Raw genomic sequence first — 23,294 nt, 5'->3', positions numbered from 1 at the left:
GCTCTGTCCCCTTCTGTTTTATCTGAATCCTTTGCACGTTCACACTTTAAAGGATGGCATTTGCTGAACCGGATACTGCCCAGCTCCCGTCGGCTGTTCCCCAGATGTCATTTTAAAAGCTGCTCTGCAACCTTTTTGATTTTAAGCGCCGGCAGTCTGGTTCTATCTTGGTTCAAGTGGAGCCTGTCCCTTTTGTATAGGCCTTGCTTGCCCCAAAATGTATCCCAGAGCCTAACAAATCTAAACCCCTCCTCCCGGCACCGTCTCATCCATGCATTGAAACCCCTCAGCTCTGCCTGTCTCACTGTACCTGTGTGTGGAACAGGTAGCATTTCTGAGAATGCTCCCTTTGGGGTCCTGGACTTCAATACGCTACCTATCAGCCTAAATCTGGCTTCTAGGACCTCCCGACTACATTTCCCCACATCGTTGGTGCTGACGTGCACCACAACAGCTGCCTCCTCCCTAGCCCTACCTAAGAGCCTATCTAGACACTGTGTGATGTCCACAACCTTCGCACCCGGCAGGCAAGTCACTGTGTGGTCAACACGTGGGTCAGAAAGACATATTTCTATACTTCTAATTATCCAATCACCCACTACAAGAGGGCCCCCACCCCCTGGAGGAGTTTCCCCTGTGCGAGAGGATATAGGCTCATCTTCCACTGAAGGGGTCCCTTCTAAAGGAGCATTTCTCTCTTCCTCAGACTGATGTCCACCTTCCCCAAGACCTTCATTCTCCCTGACAGCAGAGGAACAATCAGCCCTGGAGTGGGATGCCTCTACCATGTCCTTGAAGGTCTCATTCACATGCCTCTCTGACTCTCTGAGCTTCTCCAGATCCACCACCTTGGTCTCAAGGGAACGAACTTGTTCCCTGAGAGCCAGGAGCTCCTTACACCAAGCACACACACATGACTTCTGCCCATGGGGCAAATAGTCATACATGTGGCACTCTGTGCAATACACTGGGAAGTGCCCCCTCCCCTGCTGACTTTCTATCTTCATACTGTTTTTGTTGGCTGTTTACAGTATTTTGAGAGATCTTATTAGAAGGATAGGTCTCAACTGTAATGGTCAGCTATTTAACTGTCCAAACAGCCTTTCAAGAATATGAGGGAGGGATTTGTACTTACCTTCTCTTCTCCAACGGGCTCCTTGTGATAATAGGGGCTTGTTCCTGGCTCCCCTTTACACTCCCCGCTAAACTCCTGCAAAACTCCAACATCCTGTTTGCTATCCCTTTTCGCTATGGTCTTGGGCCTTCACCTCTTATGCATAGAGTAGGCTTCAAACTGAGACACAGGATGTGGGTCAAAGGAATGTGGAGCTTCCCACAGCCCTAGCTAACTCCATCTCCTCCAGACAGGGACAAACAAAAACACTGAAGTTTGCTAGCCCTGGCAAATGCTAGCCCTGGCAAACAACACACACACACACACACACACACACACACACACACACGGACTTATCCCTTAAAGAGAACCAGCTCCTCAAAATCTCCCCTCCTCCTGTTAGTTAGTTTGACGGGGGTAAAAGCTAGATGTTCTGTTTCGACAAGCTTGCTCACCTCCTCAAGCTGCTTCTGCTCTTCTCAGAGTAAGCTTCCCTATGGTTCACAACCATAAATACAATAAAAACACACAGAAACCAAACTATTAAATCAACAATGAGTTAAAACATTGAATGTTAAAAAATTCCAAGGTTACTAAAAGCCAAGCTATAAAAATGTGTCTTAAGGGCTCTTTTAAAGGCTGACAAAGATGTCAAGCCATGGATATCTATAGGGAACACATGACACAGCCCTGGAGCGACTACAGAGAAGACCCCCTTCCGAGTTGCTGCCAGACAAGCTGGAGGCATCTGGAGATGGACTTCTCTCGATAACCTTAATGTGTGGTGGGGATCATGCAGAAGAAGGCGCTCTCCAGGTAAACCAGTCCTAAGCCATTTAGGGCTTTAAAGGTAATAACCAGCACTTTGAATTTTGATTGGAAACCAATTGGCAGCCAATGCAATTGTTTTAAAACAGGCATAATGTGATCTCTCCGAGAAACCCCGGAGGCCAATATAGCCGCTGCATTTTGGAACAACTTAAGTTTCTGAACCACATACAAAGACAGCCCCATATAGAGCTTTCTGAAGCTAAGCAGGTCTTGGTGTGGTCAATGCCTGGATGGGAGACCCATATATGCCACCTTTAGGGAGGGGGTAGTAGCTCAGTGATAAGAGTACTTGCTTTGCATGCAGGAGGTCCCAGGTTTGATTCCTGGCAGCATCTCCAGATAAGGCTGGGAAAGACGCCTTTCTGAACCTTAAAGAGCCACTGCCAGACAGTGTGGACAATATTGAGTTGGATGGGCCAATGGTCTAAGGCAGCTTCCTATGTAACACCAGAATAAGCAGTGGATAGATAATTAAGCAGCAATGCTGTTGAACACAGTGTTACATCCTCTTAGACATTCCCTTCTTCATTTTATTTACTGTACTTGTGCTGTTTGGTTATTTAATATATTTATCTCTTGTTTGCACAGTCAAACCGGAGTTATTGACCGGTTTGTTTTATCCAGACATTGAGTCCTTCCCAAGGACCTGGGATGGCTGAATTTTATCATCAGTACTGTTGGTTATTATAGATATTGTCGCAAAATATAGGCTGTTCCCAGTAAAGTTGTTTTTAGTAATTGGCTGATGGTGATTTCTGTGGCCCCTATGGTGTTGAGCTGCTCTTCAAGATGTTTTGGAATTGCACCTAGGGCGCAAATTACTACTGGGATTATTTTGGTCTTCTTCTGCCACAGCCTTTCAATTTTGATTTGTAGATCTTTGTTTTTGTTATTTTTTCTGTAGTTGAGAAGAAAGAAAAACAAGTCAAAATAATCGACATAGCAATACCAGGTGACAGCAGAATAGAAGGAATATATATAAAATAGTTGTTGTTGTAGCAGTAGTAATAATATATTTATATACCTCTATCACTGAAAAAGCACTATATAAATATTTCTAATAACAATAATTATAATAATATAATGATAAATAATACATTCGGTGACCAAACAGATAGCACACTTGAGTAAAATAAAGAAGGAAATGTCTAAGAGAATTCTGTGGATGTTTCAGTGCCATTGTGTTCCATCATGTTGACTGGTGCATTTCTTTTAAAAGACACTGAATTGCCCTGTCCCTTGAGTGATGAACGCCATCCACATCCACCTCACAGGCAAAACTGATTCCTCTGGAGAAAGACAGTGAAGAAGACAGAGTATCAGTTGGCTGCTTGAAGGCAAGAGATAAATTGCATTCAAATTTAACAGATCCCTGTTGCCTCTGAGCACTCACCAAGGAATTCAAAACAGGGTCCTCACTCCAGCTGTCAATACATGCTCCTATATGGGCAAAGAGACAATGTCGACATATGAAGCTGTCTTTAACTGAGTCAGAATATTGGTCCATCTAACTTAGCATTGTCTACACTGGCTAGCAGCAGTTTAGTAACATAGGAAGCTGCCTCATACTGAGTCAGACTATTGGTCCATCTAGTTCAGTATTGTCTACACAGACTGGAAGCGGCTTCTCTAAGGTTGTAGGCAGGAGAGTCTCTCTGCCCTATCTTAGAGATGCCAGGGAGGGAACTCGGAACCTTCTGCATGCAGAACAACGAACCTCTCCCTGGTGTCCCAGGTTGAGGCGGAGGCCAGGGGTGCTTTTTATCATCTTTGGCTGATACGCCAGCTGCGTCCATATCTTGAGATGAACGACCTCAAAACGGTGATACATATGATGGTAACCTCTAGGCTGGATTACTGTAATGTGCTCTGTGTGGGGCTGCCTTTGTACGTAGTCTGGAAACTGCAGTCGGTCCAGAATGCAGCGGCCAGATTGGTCTCTGGATCATCTAGGAGACACCATATTACTCCTGTATGGAAAGAATTACACTGGCTGCAGATATGTTTCTGGGCAAAATACAAGGTGCTGGTTATTACCTATAAAGCCCTAAACAGCTTAGGCCCTGGGTATTTAAGATAACATCTTCTTTACCATGAGCACCACCGCCTGTTGAGATCATCTAGAGAGGTTCGCCTGCAGTTGCTGCCAACTTGTTTGGCGGCTGCTCGGGAACGGGCCTTCTCCATTGCTGCCCCTGGACTTTGGAATGCGCTCCCTGTTGAAATAAGAGCCTCTCCATCTCTGGCAACTTTTAAAAAGGCACCGAAGATGCATTTATTCAGCCAGGTTTTTAATTAGATTTATATTTTAAACTTTTAAAGCTGGTTTTTAATGATTTTAATGTTTATGTTTAAATGATTTTAATTGTTTAATTGATTTAGTTTTGATTTTAACTGTTAATTGATTTTAATTGTTTTTATTTGTTGTAAACCACCCTGAGCCATTTTTGGAGGGATGGTATATAAATCAAATAAATAAATAAGAATACGACAAATATTTATATACTGCTTTTCAACAAAAGTTCCCAAATACCTAATTAATAGCTATAAATAAATAAATAAAATGGCTCCCTGTCCCTAACAAGCTCAGAATCTAAAAAAGAAACATAAGACAGACATCAGCAACAGCCACTGGAGGGATGCTGGACTGGGGACGGATAGGGCCAGTTACTCTCCCCTTGCTAAATAAACAGAATCACCACTTTTAAAAGGTGCCTCTTTGCTCAGTTAGCAGGGGGCTAAATAAATAAATAAAATGCAAGCATGCAGGTGCTCCTCCCAGAGCAGCCCCATCCCTTAAGGGGAATATCTTACAGTGCTCCCATGTAGTCTCCCATTCAAATGCAATCAGGGCAGACCCTGCTTAGCAAAGCAGGCAATTCATGCTTGCTTCCACAAGACCAGCTCTCAGAGTCGGCTCTCAGTTTCTCAGAGTTTCATGCAGTGATTATTTCCAGTCCTATCTTGAGATGTCAGGCAATGAACATGGGACCTTCTGCATTCAAAGTAGATCCTTTACCACTGAGCTACAGCACTTAGTGTATCCTTACATCAGCGCAACACAAGTCTGGAACACAAGTCCCATAGGAACATAGGCACCCACGTTATACTGTGTCAAACCATTGGCCCATCTAGCTCAGTATTGTCTACACTGGCTGGCAGTGGCTGTCCAAGGTTTCAGACCAGAGTCTCTCCCAGCCCTACCTGGAGATGCCAAAGACTGAGCCTGTGACCTTCTGTATACAAAGCAGATGCTCTGACACTGAGCGACAGCATTTTCAGTCTTCTTGGAGAAACTTCCCTAGCCTTTCCATACCCTTCTCCAAAATTTTACAGCTAAAAAAGGAACGTACCCTCAGAGGCGTATCTAGGGAAAATAGCGCCTACGGCAAGCACTGAAATTGTGCCCTCTGTCCAAACATCTGACACCCATCTTTCAGATAACTTTACCCTAATATCAGCTGAAAAATACAAGTCAATCTTGTTAACCTTTTAATATTTCAAAAACTATTTAGCAGTGGACGTAGCCAGACCAAAAAATGCTGGGAAACTACAAATTTCAGTATGCTGGGGCTCATGAAAAGCCCAAATACTATGTAGAGGTGTACTTGGAAAACTAAACAGAAGTGCCTGTCTAATTCTCTATTATGCATTGTAGCATCACCATTACATAAGTTTTAAAAATAAATGGAGAATTTGACTTTTCCCAGATACTCTGAAAATAATTAAATGATATGCAGAGTAAACTGTGTCACTGCTTGGAATATATTCTAGTATTTTAGAAAGACAGTTAAAATGAGAGAAAGAGAGCAAGAAATTCCCAGTGGGCCTTAATACTAAGGATTTCACACTGATTCAAAGACAAACTCACTATGTCTTAATAACCATATTATTAAGACATCACATTTAACTCACTTATCACAAGAAGCAAAGTAAGAGCAAATGAATACAATCCTAGCTCATAAGCTTCAGCTCAGTATTCACAAGCCCTGATTCTCTGTACATAGTGCCAAACTAAATATGCATACAGTGACTTATATTATATTATTATTATTTATTTTAAAAAAATTACCTGTAGCCCCTTCGAGGGGCTTCCTAAAGGCTGTGGGGGGTCTACAAAGGTCGTCCCCCCCGTGCTGGCCTCTAGGGCTTCACAGGGACCATTTGAGCATGTGCTGTGGCCATTTAAAAAAATAATTTTTAAAAAAATGGCCGCTGAAAACAAAATTGCCACAGTGCATGCTCAAATGGGCTCTGTGAGGCCTGGCCTGGCCTAGGGCCTCACAGAGGCCATTTGAGCATGTGTGGTGGCCATTTTGTTTTTGACCACCATTTTTGAAATTTTAAAAAATGGCACCCCCCTTCAAGTGGCGCCCGGGGCACGTGCCCTGCCTGCCCTACTCTAGATACACCCCCTGCGTACCCTTAATATCAAACCAAGAATCACTATCAAAATGCCACTCCATTTATGGACACATCATTTATGCACTGGTGAAAGATTCTCTCCCTCCCCCCCCCTCTCTATATATCAGCTGTACACTATATTAAATGATCTACAGTAGCTTGGTCTACAGTTGCTTCTGAAGCAGTATGTGCTAGTACAGAGATCATAACCATTTCTGTGTGTGTGTGTGTGTGTGTGTGTGTGTGTGTGTGTGTGTGTGTGTGTTTGTGTGTGTGTGTGTTTAAACAACCCTTAAGAATGTTTTCTTTCCCAAAGGATCTGGTGACCGATTTGTAATGGCTCAGAGCTTATTCTGTTGATATGCCAACTTGAACAAAAACTGCTCAGGCAAGTGGTCTACTTAAACAAAAGGCAAAAGATTGATAAGAAGAGAAAAGAGTATATGCACTGTCGACATGTGTGAGCAGTATAAAAGAACCTGGCAAGTTGCCCCCCCCCCAGCATAATGTCAGAACGGGCTCTGATTTACAAATGCAAGTCATCACTTCATGGTAGGATCAGCTGACATAACAAGGATATATCAGCCCATTGCCAACTAATGGTGCAGCGGGGAAATGACTTGACTAGCAAGCCAGAGGTTGCCAGTTTGAATCCCTGCTGATATGTTTCCCAGGATATGGGAGACACCTATATCGGGCAGCAGCGATATAGGAAGATGCTAAAAGGCATCATCTCATACTGCATGGGAGATGGCAATGGTCAGCCCCTCCTGTATTCTACCAAAGAAAAACCACAGAGCTCTGTGGTGACCAGGAGTCGACATCGGTTCTATGGCACACTTTTAATGTTTGCATGCAAGTTGAGCACATATTACACAAGAGTATGTCCACTAGAAATCATGGGCTTACTCTTGGTAATACCATTTGCACAATTTTTACATTATACAACTTGCTTGCATGAAATGTTGCTGAGCTGATGTGCCCTTGCACAGTATATCATGCAGTGAGGGATGGACATGGAAGTGACCGTCTGTTTTAAGTCCAGTAAATCTGTCTATTGGACCACACTGTAACTTTAATTTTAAAGGTGTCGCTGCCATTTTTATTGGGACAGCATAAAGACACATTGCCATCATGTCTATCTGCTGCTAGAACGCCACACCACATCAAGTTTATGTGTAGGAGAAATTTATGCTTCACAAGGGTGTTACCAGCACTATTACCATAATTGGGGTGCAGACAGATGGAAAGCTTGAGGAGCATCTCCTCGATCTTTTGGGGGGAGTGGGGAGGAAAGGAGAGGTGTGGGTTATAAGGCTTGGAAGGGAGAGTTCAATAAAATGAAGGGGAGCTCCTCAATTGCTTAGGAGGAAGACCATAGTGGAACAAGAGAAGATGGAAGCTTTAAATTTCTTATGTAAAGAAAAGGAGGAAGAAGGAAGATTTGCTGAGGAGAGAAATAATAGAAAGTCCGGAGCAGGGTGTGTGACTGAAGTGGTGTTGGCTGAAGGACAGCCAGATAGCTTTTGGAAGACAATTGATGATTGTAGGAAACACAACAAGAAAAAGCTTGAGCTGTAGTTCTGGGACTCTGAATTCAGTGAAGCACTTCACACAACACTTGTGAAGCACCAGGAGGGTTTGTGCGGGGAGAGCAGGCTTAGTCTGCTCTCCCCGCACACAAGCAGCCTCCAAGCTGGGGCGGCCAGATCAGCCACCCACACGACTACAGGCTCTGTCACAGAGCCAGTGGGGGCTGCAGGGATCGGGGGCCACCCGCCCCCCGGAAGTTCCAGGATGCCCGCACGAGCTCGTGGGGTCGGGAGGTCGGGAGGCTGGCTGCAGCCTCCCGGTTGGGCGTTTCCTTGTATGTTGCTGCACGCTGTGGTGGCACACAAGCAACAAAACAAGGTTAACGGAGTGGGATAGGCTCCCTTGCCTGCTTTCTACTGACCGTGGGAACAGCTTCATAGTATTTCTTCCCCAGCTTTGATGACATGGTCCACATGAACAAATTACAAAAAGAATGCTACAGACCCAATGTTACATACAGGGTACATTAACCTCAATGTAGTGATTCCCAGAAACTGGAAGATGCAAACGCACGTGGGCCAATTTCATTCCCAAATGCGGCCGTGCAGCCCCATTTGGGAGTGAAATAATGCTCCTCGTGTCAGACGTCAGGAGGCATATCAGAGCTGAGGGATGCAGCCCCTGACTGGCGGTGGCCTGGGTTCTTTGAACCCGCTCACCCAATGGTGGCTCTGCACTTGGTTTTAATGGGGTTTTATGGAGTTTTAGTGGATTTTAATTTATGTAAACTGCCTTGGAATGTCTTATGAAAGGCACTATAGAAACTGAACAAACAAATACAATCCCGTTGTATCTGTGCACCACTATTCTGGAGTTAAAGGTCCTTACTTAGTGGCTGACATGCAGAGCAAGAATGCACCGGTGCAGGGAGAGAGCAGCCTGACAGAAATTCCCAACTAACGGCCGTGGTGCGGCGGGAAAGCAGCCATTTTTGACACCCTCCCCTTCCCCAGGCAGCTCTCAGTGGCATCTAAAAATGTGTTTCTGAGGGTTGTGCAACCCTTGGGGATGTTTTTTCAGGTGGCACAGAGGGCCTAATGAGGAAGAGGAGGGTGTCCAAAATTGCATTGACACAGTTAGTTGGGAATTTCTGACAGGCTGCTCTTTTACTGCACTGGTGCATCCTTGCCCTGTATGTCAGTCAGTGGAATTAGCATAGCTAGCACAACATCTTGCATTCATTCCAACAGGTTTGTACTAGCGCAGTGTTAGTCAGGATGTCAGTCACTGGTTTTCCATTATATTTCCTAAAGTAAAAAGGCTAGAGACATTTTTTTTAAAAAAGTTTGAAAGCAGAAATTAAAATAAGAGGACTAGAAGATCCCCCAAGAACCAGGCTTCTGCATCCTACCCTCATGTTTACTGACCAATCTGAACCACCAAAAGAGTGGGATGAAGAAGTCCACATGTATGTACCACATCTTGTCCCTAAAATTAGAGACCCCTGGATGCGGATAGATCTGACATTTCAAGACTGGCATCAATGCCAGCTCTTCCAGCAGCCTCCTTCAGACAGAATATTCTGTACTTGTCAAGGGTCTCGTAAGTGAATAAATTAGTCAAATACATTTAACAAACATTAATTTTAAAAAAATGGAAGTGTTGCTTGCATTTGACAGTTTTCCTCCTTAAATATTAAAGATATTTTTGAAAGGTTTTTAAATGAAAGGTTATGATGTTCCCCTCCTCGTTTTGAACAAAACCCCGCTGTCTCACAGCCTTTTAGCTTCTAGCACAGGCCACTAATGAAAAAGAAAAGAGAGAGAGAGAGAGAGAAGGAAACGTCATTGGGACCGGAACATGCAATTTCATAAACTCCCACACAATCCTAAAAGTCATGAACACACATGTGATATTTCATAATTGCTCAGCCAAGTGACAGAGTGTCTATAACATTTATAAGCAAACCAAAAGCCAGCAGCTGGAGAGAATATGAAATGTTTTGAATGCTGCTCACAGAAGCCCTTCGTGTTCGGACTGTAGGTCCAGTTAAACATTTTTTACTCTCGGGTTCTGATAGCCAGATAAGCAGCACAATACTACTATGGATATTTATATACCATTTTCCAACAAAGGTTCTCAAAGTGATTTGGATAGCAAAGTAAATAATAACTAAATAAGATGGTTCCTTGTTCCAGGAGCGGACACAGTCTAAAACAGTGATCGCCACTATTTTTCAAGTGGGTAAAAAACTCTTTGGTTAAAAAAAAAAAAAACTCAGTGTGAGAAAAACATTCACATTTCTCACTGTGCTGACCTCTATGCGCTGCTGTCTTTTTCTCCGTGCTAGGAGGGCCTGTTAGAAGAGAGAGAGGCAATTCTCACGATCGCCAAAAAGTTGGCTAAGGGAGCCTAGCCCGCTCTTTGCAGATTGTGTGCTGCAACGGGAGCCATGCGGCTCCCGGAGCAAACCGCTCAAAGTACCCCTCCCCTTAGCCGAGGTTAACGGAGTGAGCGCTCCGTTAACCTCGGTATTTTGATCGTGTATTGCCGCGGTGTGGCTCTGCACCGCAGCAACACACGAGGAGACCTCCGACCGGGAGGCTGCAAGCAGCTGCCCCAGCTTGGGGGTCTCTCCAGGATGCCCGGCGCTTGTGCGGGGCATCCTGGAACTTCTGGGGGCCCCGCGGCCCCTGATCCCCACAGCCCCCACCGGCTCCATGATGGAGCCAGCAGTTGTGTGGGCGGCTGATCTGGCCACCCAGGGCTGTCTGCCGATTGTCCCCGCAAACCCCCTTACGGCGAGTCTCATTGATCGTGAGACTCGCCTCACAGAGCCCTCACTTAAGAGTTCTGTGGGGAAAGCACTGGGATGGGCCACACTTCCTTGCACTCCATGCAGGCCTTCCAAGAGGGTGCAGGGCAGTGTCCTCTCCAGTTTATTTCATCTGTGTGCAGAATGAGTTTTGTTCTGGGCGGCAGTATCAAGGCAGTGTGTGTGTACCTGCATTCAGAGTGGGGCCTTCCGGACTCAACCTGAGCGGGATCAAAAATGAACTGAGCGGACACACACACAAAAATTGTGAGCGTGTGCACATCTTAGAGGGAACACTGGTGCAGGGGCTCAAGAGGGCTCCATTTCCCTTAAAGGAAACCCTGGTGCTAGACAAAGAACCAACGAATGGTCTTTTCACATGATGTCAGGTGGACTCTGCAGAATATCTGTCTATCTATTACATTTATAAACCGCCCCATCCAGAGGCTTTGGGGTGGTTTATAATTGTAATATTCAGCTTTGGCCAAAGCTTCACACGGGCCCAACCATCAGGGAGGCACACTTAGTTGATGGGGGCCACTACTGGCTCCTGGCCCTTACAATGAAGAACATTTATCTGAAAAGACACTTTAAGGGAGACACCAGCAACAGCCACTGGAGGGATGCTGCGCTAGGGTTGGATAGGGCCAGTTGCTCTCCTCCTACTAAACATAAGAGAATCACCACTTTTAAAGGGTTCCTTTTTGCTCAGTTAGCAGGAGTTAATGCATGTTCGCATCAATACAATACATGCTCACATCAAAAAGCTTTGTTATTGTATTCAGAGTAACTTTGTATACCATTTTTCTGTACTGAGTTAGCCCTTCCATGAGACAGGGTGAGGCAGTTGCCTAAGGCACGGGTGCAGAGAGGGGCACAGCGGGCAGCAATTACCAGGCTCCCATGACCACCAGACCATCCAGTGCTGCCCCCATTCCTTGCCCTGCTGGGGTACACTGTTCATTTTCTCATGCTTCTCTTGCTGCAGTGCACCTCTTCTTTCTCCCCCTCCCACCTGAACTATGGATGACCTTGCCACCACTTGCCTGGCCTGGTGACATAGTTTGAGAGGTCATACACACAACCTCCTGGCTGCCACTCTGGAGGGCTGTGGGGAAGGCAAGAGCTTGCCTGCCTTCCCAGCAGACGAGCGGCAGCCATACTTGCCTTCACTGCACAGTGCTCCCACACGAGCAGCAGTGTGGAGAAGGCAAGAGCTGGGAGCAGGAGGGCTTCCCCCTCCCACATCCCAGGGTGCCTCACACCACAAGCATGGTGGCTGCTTGCATCAGAGCAGCTGCTGTGCTTGGTGCAGTCGCTCCTTCCTTCCGACTCGCTGCCGGAAATGCCCGCGGATCAAAGGGCAGCCTTCTGGCCCGGCGGCAATCATGCATATGGGCGTCTGATGAGATTAAGTGAACCTGAGGTTCGCTTGACCTTGGTTAACAACTGGGGCAGAAAGTCGGACTAGCAAGGGCAGGAGCACCGGGATCAGGACAGATCCTGGCTGCACTGCCCTAGTCTGAGCTAGGCTGCTTGTGTGAATAGCCTTTGAGTGTGATAAGGTGTCTCCACCACTGCCTCTGCAGCATGGCTTGAGAATGCTGAGCTCCCAACCACAAAGGTGGGGAAAACATCATATTGCCTATCACCTCAGGCAGCAAAATGTCTTGGACTGCCCTTTCCCCATACATATATGCAGCCACTTTGTTTATTACATTCCTATACCACTTCGTACCAATGTCTCATGGCAGTTTACAAAATGAACTATAAAACCAGAATTAAAACCAATCATTAAGAGTTAAAAAATTTAAACACCAGTTTAAAACAACAGCAGCAGCAACAATAAAAACCAACTTACAACTGGTCAAAGGCTTGATGAAATAAATAAATGCATCTTGAGCGCTCTTTTAAAACTTGCAATAGATGGGAAAGCTCTTACATGAGGGAATTCATTCCAGAGCCTCGGGGAGCTATAGAAAAGGCTTATCTTTACTCAATCTGTTGATCCATCTAGCCTTGTACTGACTATTCTAACTAAGGTGACAATAAGGGAGGTGAAAAGAGAGATTAAGGAACATTTAGTTTAAAGCATCAAGGGGAATAAGACAATTTTTAAAAATGTATCAGAAGCAGGAAACCTGCCAAGGAGGCGGTCAGTCTGTTAGATTATGAGGGACTGAGAGGGATTAATAAAGAGGATATGGAGATTGCAGAGAACCTGAACCAGTTCTTCACATCTGTCTTCATGTCAGAGGATACTGAGCATTTACCAGTGCCTGAATCAAGCTTCTCAGGGACAGAGGATAAAGAACTGAGTCAGTTAGATGTGATGAGAGATAACGTTCTAAACTGTCTGGAAAAAATAAAAATTAACAAATCGCCAGTGCCAGATGCCATCAACCAGAGAGTCCTTAAAGAATTAAAATGTGAAATTGCTGAACTCCTTTTAAAAAAAAGTAACTTATACCTACAATTGGGCTTTGTAACAGAATACTGGAAAGTAGCCAATGTAACACTGATTTTCAAAAAGGGATCTAGGGGGATCCAGGAAATTACAGGCTGGTTAGGTTAACATCTGTGCTGGGCAAACTGATGAAATGCTTCTCAAAGTTAAAATTGTTAAGCATATAGAAGAACAGTCCTTGCTGAAGGAGAACCAGAATGGCTTCTGCAAACGTAAATCTTGCCTCACCAACCTTTTGGAGTTCTTTGAGAGTGTCGACAGGTGTGTGGATAAACATGATCCAATTGACATAGTATACTTGGACTTTCAAAAAGCTTTTGACAAAGTTCCTCATCAAAGACTCTTGAGAAAACCTAACAGTCATGGGATAAGGAGACAGGTTCGTGTGTGCTCTGGTAACTAGTTGAAGGACAGGAAACAGAAGGTTCTAAATGGACAGTTCTCTAAATGGAGGGAGCCTGCTGACTAGAGTCTTCCCTCCCTTTTCCTAGTCCTGTTGTACCCCAACAAAGAGAGGTTCTTTTCTGGGTCAGCGCGCCAAACACATCACCAGTCGAGAAGGTTTTAAAAGGCTTTATTTTGCTCTATAGTAGCAAAAGGTCTTGGCAGCTATCGCTCAAATCCCAAGACCCCAAACATACACAAGCAGGATATATTTATAGCCTAGGAGTCACATACATAGGTACTGCCCATCTTCTTTGTCTGTACTTTCTGTAAATTTCCAGCTAACTTCTGCACATGTACCTAAGTCAATACATAAAACATCTTCTTATCTAGTGTCTCCTGGCCCTCCTTGGCACAGAAAAACAATTCCTTATTAGGAATCACCTAGCCCCACTGTACACAGTCAGGTTATATGAAGCGTAACATGGCTTCAATCTGGTTCAGGCCTACACCACTCCCAGGCTCAATTCCAGCATTTGTGGCACTGCTTCCATTGTCAGACTCTGGGCATGGCGTCAGCACGTCTCTCACCCAACAACCATTGGCTATGATGTGAGTGGGGGCGTGTACATCACGCTTGGATTCCCTCCTGTCACCTGGCAGCTGTCTTCATCAGGGCAAAGAGAAATTAACCCTTTTCTTTCCTCCCAGCCATCACACAGCTCTGCTCCAAGGCTGAAACCGTTTCCCCTTTGTATGAAGTTGGGAACCATGTATGTCTCAATGGTGATAAGTGATATAGGTATATCAAAAATAAAGACTGGAATAGTTGGTTAAGAAAAATAATTTCTTCCGCTGTTTCTGTCTCTATGTATGAGGAAATCCTACAAGGGTGTTATTGGATAAGGTGCCAAGGAAGCAAGAGGAAACACAGTTCTTAAGACCTCCCCTCCCCTGTGCCCTTATGCCCATTTCTGATTCTGTGCCTTTAAATGAGGAAAATCTAGGGATGTGGCATGCCTGTTGCCAGGTAGTGAAAAGAGGGGTGAAGTAAGTTCCTAGGCAGCAGAAAGGTGGAGCATTCACTCCAAGATACAGCCACCAGCGAGAGATGCTGATGCATTTTTGAGCTGTTCTAAGCCGCCCTCTCTGTGGTTGCAGGAGGAGCTTAACACACCCTAGGTTACCATGAGCACCAAATTTGAACAACACAATGGGGCCAACGGGCCCACAGTTTCAGCAACCTAACCAACTTGAAACTGAGGGTTCAATTAGAGGTTTCAAGGCACTAACGGAACAGTGGTTGGGAAGAAATCCCACATTTGGATGATCAGAAATGCCAACCTCGAATATGTTTGGCATTATGTCCACACTGGGCACATGCCTTGCTCTAGTAGGTTGCTGTTAAAAGCCCAGGAATATGACCAGAAACACAAGGTTTGCAACTCTATCCATAATAAAACATGATACATTTGTTGGGACATTTGGGGCATTTTTTTTTAAAACCCTTTGAAAATTGTTATCGCAAGTTAGCTAGTCAAACATGAATTAGAAATCCAGAATGCAAAATCTCATTTGGCAGACATTTACAAGGGCTGAATGTGGCAATAATTGACATTGGCTTGTATTTTGAATTCTTGTGTATGCCATTGGTCCTAGTCCAATTGCTTTATTAACTACATCTTTTAATGCCATGGGATTCCCCCCATCCCCCATTAGTTTGTTAGTAGAGAGTGGACTTCCGCTATCCAGAGCAAGAAACATGTCAATCTGGAGTTTGCTATACCTTGTCTATAGTTTGTTATAATGTAGGGTAGAAGGCTAGCCCGAAAACACACACACACAATCTAGCCTGGTTCTCTCTCTTTAAAGGAGATTGGAATAGCAGAAATCACCAAGAGAATCTCTTTGTAAGACAGAGCTCAAAATTATATCACCTACTAATTGTGCCAGGAGTCGAAATTGACTTGACAGCACACTTTACCTTTACTAATTGCTGCAAAGCAAATGGTTATTAAAGAGGCAGTTACAGGAGCTGGGTCAACGCTGGGTCATTTACAAGGAAGTGAACATGTCCAGATTGCCAACATATAATTCAACAACATCCATTAAATGCTATTCCACATATGTGTAGGTTTGCTTACCACCTTGTTCAGCTACCTAGTAAGATGAATATCTTTAAAAACAAGATTATACGTTCCTAATCAAACTGGCTGGTGAATGAATGATACAGATAGAGGGCTTCTTTTTCCAAACCCCCATTCATTGCCCATTCATTTTTGTAAATCTATTTGTCACATCGAGCACCAGCAAGCCACGTTACCTTGCCGCAAGGCCTCAGAGTTTAAGAGGGGAGGGGGTTGACTCTCACCCGATTCATCCTCCTCCTCCAGGCTTTATGGGGTCACCGTGGCTGATTGTCTGCCTTGCACAGAATCCTCCACTCTCCCAGTCTGCCCCTCACCACAGGCAACTTGCTCCCTAAATAGCTGCTGGCAGTAGAAAAGCCCCACCCCCTCCTTTCCAGCCCCTGCCCTGCTTTATTAGCCCCTTCTCCTCCTGATTACAAACAGCTGCCTCCCCTTCCTCGGATTCCTCCCCTCCCACGTGGCCCCACCAAACTCATTGCGTTGCCACTCTGGCGTCCCTGCTCTGGTGACATCCTGACTGGAGCGGCCTGCCTTCCAAACTCCCTGGCCGGCCATCCACCAATGCGGGCTCTTCCTCCACCGCCATGCCTCCTCACGGCGTCTTCTGTTCCAGCTGAGACTCGTCCAGAGCTGGTCAGGCTGATGGCACAGTTTTCACTGCTGCCTGTTTCAGCAACCATAGGTGCTCAAATGTGCGGCTGCCTCCTTGTGACTACCTTTTTTTTTTTTTAACCATTAATTGTCCCAGGAAAATTTAGGCCTGACAAGAGGAAGTACTTTTTCACACAGCACATAATTAATCTATGGAATTCTTTGCCATCAGATGTGGTGATGGCCACTAGCTTAGTTGGCTTTGTAAGGGGCTTGGACAAATTCATGCAGGTCTATCAATGGCAACTAGTCTGGTGGCTATAGGCCACCTCCAGCCTCAGAGGCACAATGCCTCTCAATACCAGTTGCAGGGGAGCAACAGCAGGAGAGAGGAGATGCACATACCCAGTGGTGGATTAACGGAGAGGCAGAGTAGGCATTTGCCTATGGCGACAACATTTGAGGAACAGCAAATTTTGCCACCCCTCTCTCTGTGGCTGCAGCAAGGGTGGAGTGGGTGAGGAGAAAGTCCCCCCTATTACCTTAAAAAAAAAAAGGCAAACCATTTTTGTTTAAGTTAAAATGGCAGCAAAAGCCTTTTTGCCTATGGGTAGCAAAAAGCTTAATCCGCTCCTGCACATACTTCTTGCCCGTGGGCTCCTCAGAGGCATCTTGTGGGCCACTCTGTTAAACAGGATGCTGGACTAGATGGGCCTTGGGCCTGATCCAGCAGGGCTGTTCTTATGGGTGACTGCATGTGAGCATTGTCTGCTATAAGATATTCCCCTTAGGGGATGGAGCTGTAGCTCAGTGGTGGAGCATCTGCTGGTATGTAGATGGTCCTAGGTTCAATTTCTGGCAGCATCTCCAGATAGGGCTGGTAAAGACTCCTGCCTGCAGCCTTGGAGAGCTGCTGCCTGTCAGTGCAGACAGTACTGAGCTAGATGGGTCAATGGTCTGACTCAGTATAAAGCAGCTTCCTATGTAACAGGCCATTAGGCCGGTTGGTAGAGGAAAGGCAGAGATCAAATAGAATAGGGTGACAGCCAAGGGAAGTGTGGCAAGTGTACCAGACTACTGGGGACAGATCAGGGCCATGCCAATGAGGAGATGGACAGACTAAGCTACTTGTGAGGAGCAAGGCTAAAGGAACAGGCACAAGGAGGAGAAGGAGCAGTGTTCCCTCTTAATTCCCAGATGTTGTTAACTACAACTCCCAGAATACCCAGCTGCAGTGGCTTTTGCTCAGGGATTATGGTAGTTATAGTCCATCTGGGAATCCCTGTTAGAGGAAACACTGAGAAAGAGTTCGGTAGCAAACCTCCCTTCCCTCCATATCTGAGCAGATAGCCCCGTAAAGCAGATAGCCCAGTAAAGGAGCAGCGGGTTTTAAACGAGGTAGGCTGACCTCCTGACATATGTCAAGAACTCCCATGCCATGCCTTTAATAACCATATATATTACTAGGTGTCTCATTCCTCCCCAAAATGCTTTTGACACAGGCAGTTAAACCAAACTCCAGGGAAATGCCCAAAGATCAGCCAACCTCAGGCTCCTGGCTTATTCTGACATGGAGGTAGGAAATAAAATTCCTTCCCAATACCTTATAGACCAGTGTCCACTCTTTTTCAAGCAGGGGCCATTTTGGCAAAAAAAACCAACAACCCACAAACCCTTCAACGTGAGAGTCATTTCCCACTGTGCTGATCTCTGCACAGTGCCCCCCTTTTCTCAGTGCTGGAAGGGCCTTTAAGAAAAAGGGGAGGGCCTTAAAGAAGCATACACCCCAGCACTGAGTAGGCACAGCACTGCACGGTGGGAACGGTCACCTCTGCACAGGGTTGCCAGGTCCAGGTGGTGAAAATAATAGTCAAAATCTGTCACACACACACAAGGACTTGGTGCTGTTCACCAAAAAAAGTCGCTAAAAAGACTCCATTTTACATAAAAAGATTGCCTAAAATTTACATATGCTAAATGCTATAATATGTGCATGCTTTGCTAAAAACAGGTTAGTGTGAGAATAAATACAACTCAAACACACTTTTTTCCACACAGTTCATTCAAACACTAGCCTTCCTCTGACTGGATCACAGAATCCTAAGGGACAAATGGTGCATTTTTTTTCCGTTTTCAAGCGGGAGGGGAAGCATAAGTTTCCTGACCAGGAGGGAGCTTGCTGGCAGCACACCACAGCTGTAGTGCAGCAGAGACACAGGAAACAGTCAGAAGGCGAAGTCCCTCCTTGAGGCCACACTGGGCCAATCACAATGAGTCACTGAGAAAAGGAGGAGGCAGGCGACTGCAAAAAACCCATGGCTGGGAAATGGGATAGGAACTGCTAGCACAGCAGCAGCATACAAATGAGCTCCTCCTGCTGCCACACAGCAATGTTACACATAAGTAAGCCCATTGTTTCCAATGGGCCTACTCACAGGTAACATCCACAGATTTATTTGAGCCATCCGGCGCTTGCAGCAGGATCGCTGGAGCTCTGGAAACTGCATCCAGCACAGATATTTTTGCAGGGGGTTAAAATAGTTGCAAATCTGGGGTAAAAGTCCACAAGGAGAGTCTTGTGGTAGCAAGCATGACTTGTCCCCTTAGCTAAGCAGGGTCTGTCCTGGTTGCATATGAATAGGAGACTAGAAGTGTGAGTACTGCAAGATATTCCCCTCAGGGGATGGAGCCGCTCTGGGAAGAGCATCAGAAGGTTCCAAGTTCCCTCCCTGGCTTCTCCAAGATAGGGCTGAGAGAGACTCCTGCCTGCAGCCTTGGAGAAGCTGCTGCCAGTCTGTGTAGACAATACTGAACTAGATGGACCAACAGTCTGACTCAGTATATGGCATCTTCCTATGTTCCTATCTGGGGACCCTACCTCTGCATGGTGCCCAGAGGATTGCAGAATATTCGGCTTAGGCCGAAGCATCACACAGGCCCAATAAACAATTAGGCAGGGAGCTGAACTTAGGGTTCACTGACCCCCAGGGCTCCACTGACCCCCAGGGCCTTACACTGAAGAATACTCTTATAGACTGATAGTCTCCTGATTGTCTTATCTCTTTTCTCTTAACACGTTATTTATTCATTTAAAACAGTTAAATATTTTCACCTTTCCACATATGTTCCCAGTGTGTCTCACTGTAAAAAATTAAAAGCAAGCCACTATAACTATATTTTTATTTATTAAAACATTTTATACCACCCAAAACGTACGTCTCTGGGCAGTTTACAACAGAATAAAAACAAAGTAAAACATTAGTTAAGACAAAAATGTGGTGTTTATATATATATATATATATATATATATATATATATATATATATATATATATATATTTAAATCAAACAAGTGCACTGGGGCATCATGCATACAGCAAGCTCTCGTTAGTCTCAGCTCTATTCCTTTGTGAGGCTCCTCTGGTGAACTTGAAAGCCTTCGGCAGGCATTTTTCCCTTGAAGGGGTTTTGCTTTCTTAAGACACTCAAATTACCAACAAAGTGATAAATTACTGGTCTGATGGTATCTCTTAGATTCTGCACGGGGGGGGGGGGGTCCTGCTGGCTTAGAGATAAATCAAGGCCCCTGTTCTATTGATCAGATCCTTCTCATTCTTCTCAAGCTGCTTTTGCTTCATTATAGCCCCTGCTTTTGATAATCAGATGCATGCTTTGTCAGCAGCTGCAAGAGAATGCATTAAAAGGTATTTGGATTGGAAAAGCTCCTCAAGTTGCAATGGATTCTGGAGTTAGCACAACTGTAAAACTAGCAAAAGAAACACACACACATACACCACATTTCATTCCCAAGGCAATACACACAGGCCTGGTGAAAGAGAGATTGTCTCATGGTGTCCAGTAATTAGGGAGCTGAGCTTAGGAGGCTGCACTCCAAGTCTGCCATCTGCCCTCAATGTGTTATATGGATGTGGGTAAGTTGCCAGCTCTTAGACTGATGGGCCAGACAAAAATAGCAGAGCTCAGATTTGCAAGAGCTTTTGTGAGGCCAGGAACAACTGAAAAGGCAAGGGGCTTTGCCACTTGTATGTGGTGTGGAGCACAAGGGCCAGTTTGTGATGACCGACACCTTGACTGAGTTCTGTTACCTTAGGAGCTTGCATTCCAGACCATTGTTGCACTAGTGCAGGGCTGCACAACAAAAATGCCCTGGTGGGCTGGAACCATCCACAACTTGGCGTGCAGGGGCCGAGGTCAAATTTTTAGCACATTATTATATTAAAATTAAATATGATTAGTTACTTGTGGCTCTATTTCCCCTGTCTATGGACCGATAGTTTTAACCAAGGATAGTGGCCAGAGAATAGGTCCTTTCCCTGCTCAATGAGTGGGGCCCCTGGAGTGCATGCCAGCCCCAAACAAATGCCAAGTCCTCTCCTCTCCCTAAATTGTTGCTTTCAGGCTGCAATGCTAAGCATACTTACATGGGAGTAAACATCACTGGGCACACAATGGAGCATACAGGTGAAACTCGGAAAATTAGAATATCGTGCAAAAGTCCATTAATTTCAGTAATGCAAATTAAAAGGTGAAACTGATATATGAGACAGACGCATTACATGCAAAGTGAGATAAGTCAAGCCTTAATTTGTTATAATTGTGATGATCATGGCGTACAGCTCATGAAAACCCCAAATCCACAATCTCAGAAAATTAGAATATTACATGGAACCAAGAAGACAAGGATTGAAGAATAGAACAATATCGGACCTCTGAAAAGTATAAGCATGCATATGTATTCAGTACTTTGGTTTGGGCCCCTTTTGCAGCAATTACTGCCTCAATGCGGCGTGGCATGGATGCTATCAGCCTGTGGCACTGATGAGGTATTATGGAAGACCAGGATGCTTCATTAGTGGCCTTCAGCAATTCTGCATTGTTTGGTCTCATGTCTCTCATCCTTCTCTTGGCAATGCCCCATAGATTCTCTATGGGGTCAGGTCAGGTGAGTTTGCTGGCCAATCAAGCACAGTACACTGTATACTTTTCAGAGGTCCGATATTGTTCTATTCTTCATCCTTGTCTTCTTGGTTCCATGTAATATTCTAATTTTCCGAGTTTCACCTGTATATCTGAGAAAGCATGCACAGGATGGCGCTATAAGGCAGTTTCCAGCTCCTGCGTTGCTGCAGTATACCTGGGGGCCAGTAAAGTAGTCCCTGCGGGCTGTATCTGGCCCCCGGGCCTTATGTTGTGTAGGCCTGCTCTAGTGTGATGCTGCTGTGCTTGCTGAAGGATGTTGCACAGGGATGTTGAGCAAGGAAAGTCTCTCATAACTGGTCCTTGTTCTAGCACTGGGGTGGGCAAGTTGGCCCACCAGCTGTTGTTGAACTACAACTCCCATAATCCCCAGCCACAATAAATGGTGGCTGGGGGTTATGGGAACTGTAGCTCAACAACATCTGGAGGGCCAACTTTGCCCACCCGTGCTAGCAGAAGATGTTGACAAGTTCCCCTGCCGCCCACAGAGTGACCAGGGATCAGAGGGGAGAGGAGAGAGAGTCAGTCAGTGGCTAGGGAGTGGCCACTATCCAGCTCCCCTGTTCCAGCTGAAGTGGCCCCTCCCTCCTCAACTGCCACCACAGAGAGACCAGGCACCATCTTGCTCTGAGGTTAGGAGGGAAGGAAGAAGGGAGCCTAAGAGCTCACTATGTAAACAGGTTGCTTGATGTATGGTTCTTTATTTGTTTATGGAAGCCACTTTGCGAGTTTCGCCTGAAAAGTGGTATATAAATGCTATTCTATATATTATATATTTATATAAACTGCACTCTTGATGCATAATACCGTTGCTCAAGGCCAGTGTTCCCTGTTGAAAGGGATTCCCAGATGCCATTACTTACAGGCCAAAGGCCATTGCAGCTGGGGATGCTGGGAGTTGTAGTGATCAACACCTGGGAATCCCTGTGTAGGTTCTCCCCGGGGTCACCAGGCGCCCTCAGTCCTGCACCCAGCAGTATCTACCTTCCTCTTTTGCAGAGCCTCATGGCCTCAGCAAGCAATGGACGACTGGAGAAGCGGGGAGGTTTCTGTACCTTTCTCTCCCTGGCTATGGTTCTCTGCTATTCCCTCTTGCTCTCTCTGTACCTTCACCAGAGTTGCTCAAGGCTTCCTCCTCCTCCATAGTCTCTGTGGCTGCCTCTTCCTTGGCCTGCCTGGCTCTTAAATACTTCCTGACACACCTGTCTAGTAAGAGCCCGAACTCCCGTTCTCATGAGATCTCATGTTCCCGTGAGAGCCCACATTGTTCACATGGCCCCTCCCCTGTCCAATCAATTGGCTGTTTTTCCTTGCATGGGCCTTCCTCCCCTTTTCCTCCATCCTGTGTCTCTGGGTCAGTACCACCCAGCCATCGCCAGAGTTGAGCTCGCCCTGGAGCCACTGTAGTTGCAGTGGTTTCCCAACACCCTGTTGCAGGGCACACTGCTCAAGACTGTTCTGCAAAATCTGCAACCCCTGCTAACTTGACAAAATGGCACCTTTTAATGTGGTCATTCTCGTTATTTAGCAGGGGGAGAGTAACTGGCCCTATTCACCCCTTCAGTGACTGTTGCTGGTGTCAGTCTTATGTTTCTTTTAGATTGTGAGCCCTTTGGGGAAAGGGATAGGAACATAGGAAACTGCCATATACTGAGTCAGGCCATTGGTCTATCTAGCTCAGTATTGTCTTCACAGACTGGCAGCGGCTTCTCCAAGGTTGCAGGCAGGAATCTCTCTCAGCCCTATCTTGGAGAAGCCAGGGAGGGAACTTGGAACCTTCTACTCTTCCCGGAGCGGCTTCATCCCCTGAGGGGAATATCTTGCAGTGCTCACACATCAAGTCTCCCATCCATATGCAACCAGGGTAGACCCTGCTTAGCTATGGGGACAAGTCATGCTTGCTACCACAAGACCAGCTCTCCTCTCCTAAAATCCTTATTTATTTATTATTTCTCTTGGAAGGGCGGTATAGAAGTCAGATTAGTAATGATGATGATGATGATGTTCA

General features: G+C 45.6%; 1 long non-coding RNA gene across 3 annotated transcripts; it reads right to left on the bottom strand.

The window, feature by feature from the left end:
* Positions 1 to 2,898: 2,898 nt before the first annotated feature.
* LOC128321968 (uncharacterized) lies at positions 2,899 to 22,502 on the bottom strand. 3 transcript variants are annotated; one of them, XR_008305448.1, is made up of 3 exons: positions 22,394 to 22,502; positions 3,339 to 3,385; positions 2,899 to 3,234 (listed from the first exon to the last, which is right to left on the bottom strand). It is a non-coding gene; the product is annotated as an uncharacterized LOC128321968 (long non-coding RNA). The 3 variants fall into 3 exon arrangements; XR_008305450.1 differs by having other exon boundaries at positions 22,271 to 22,473; XR_008305449.1 differs by having other exon boundaries at positions 22,342 to 22,473.
* Between the last annotated feature and the right edge of the window lie 792 nt (positions 22,503 to 23,294).

Source organism: Hemicordylus capensis, chromosome 1, assembly GCF_027244095.1.
Source record: "Hemicordylus capensis ecotype Gifberg chromosome 1, rHemCap1.1.pri, whole genome shotgun sequence".
Taxonomy (NCBI): domain Eukaryota; kingdom Metazoa; phylum Chordata; class Lepidosauria; order Squamata; family Cordylidae; genus Hemicordylus; species Hemicordylus capensis.
The sequence above is the reverse complement of the archived record's forward strand: the minus strand, read 5'-3'. Positions and strand labels throughout refer to the sequence as shown.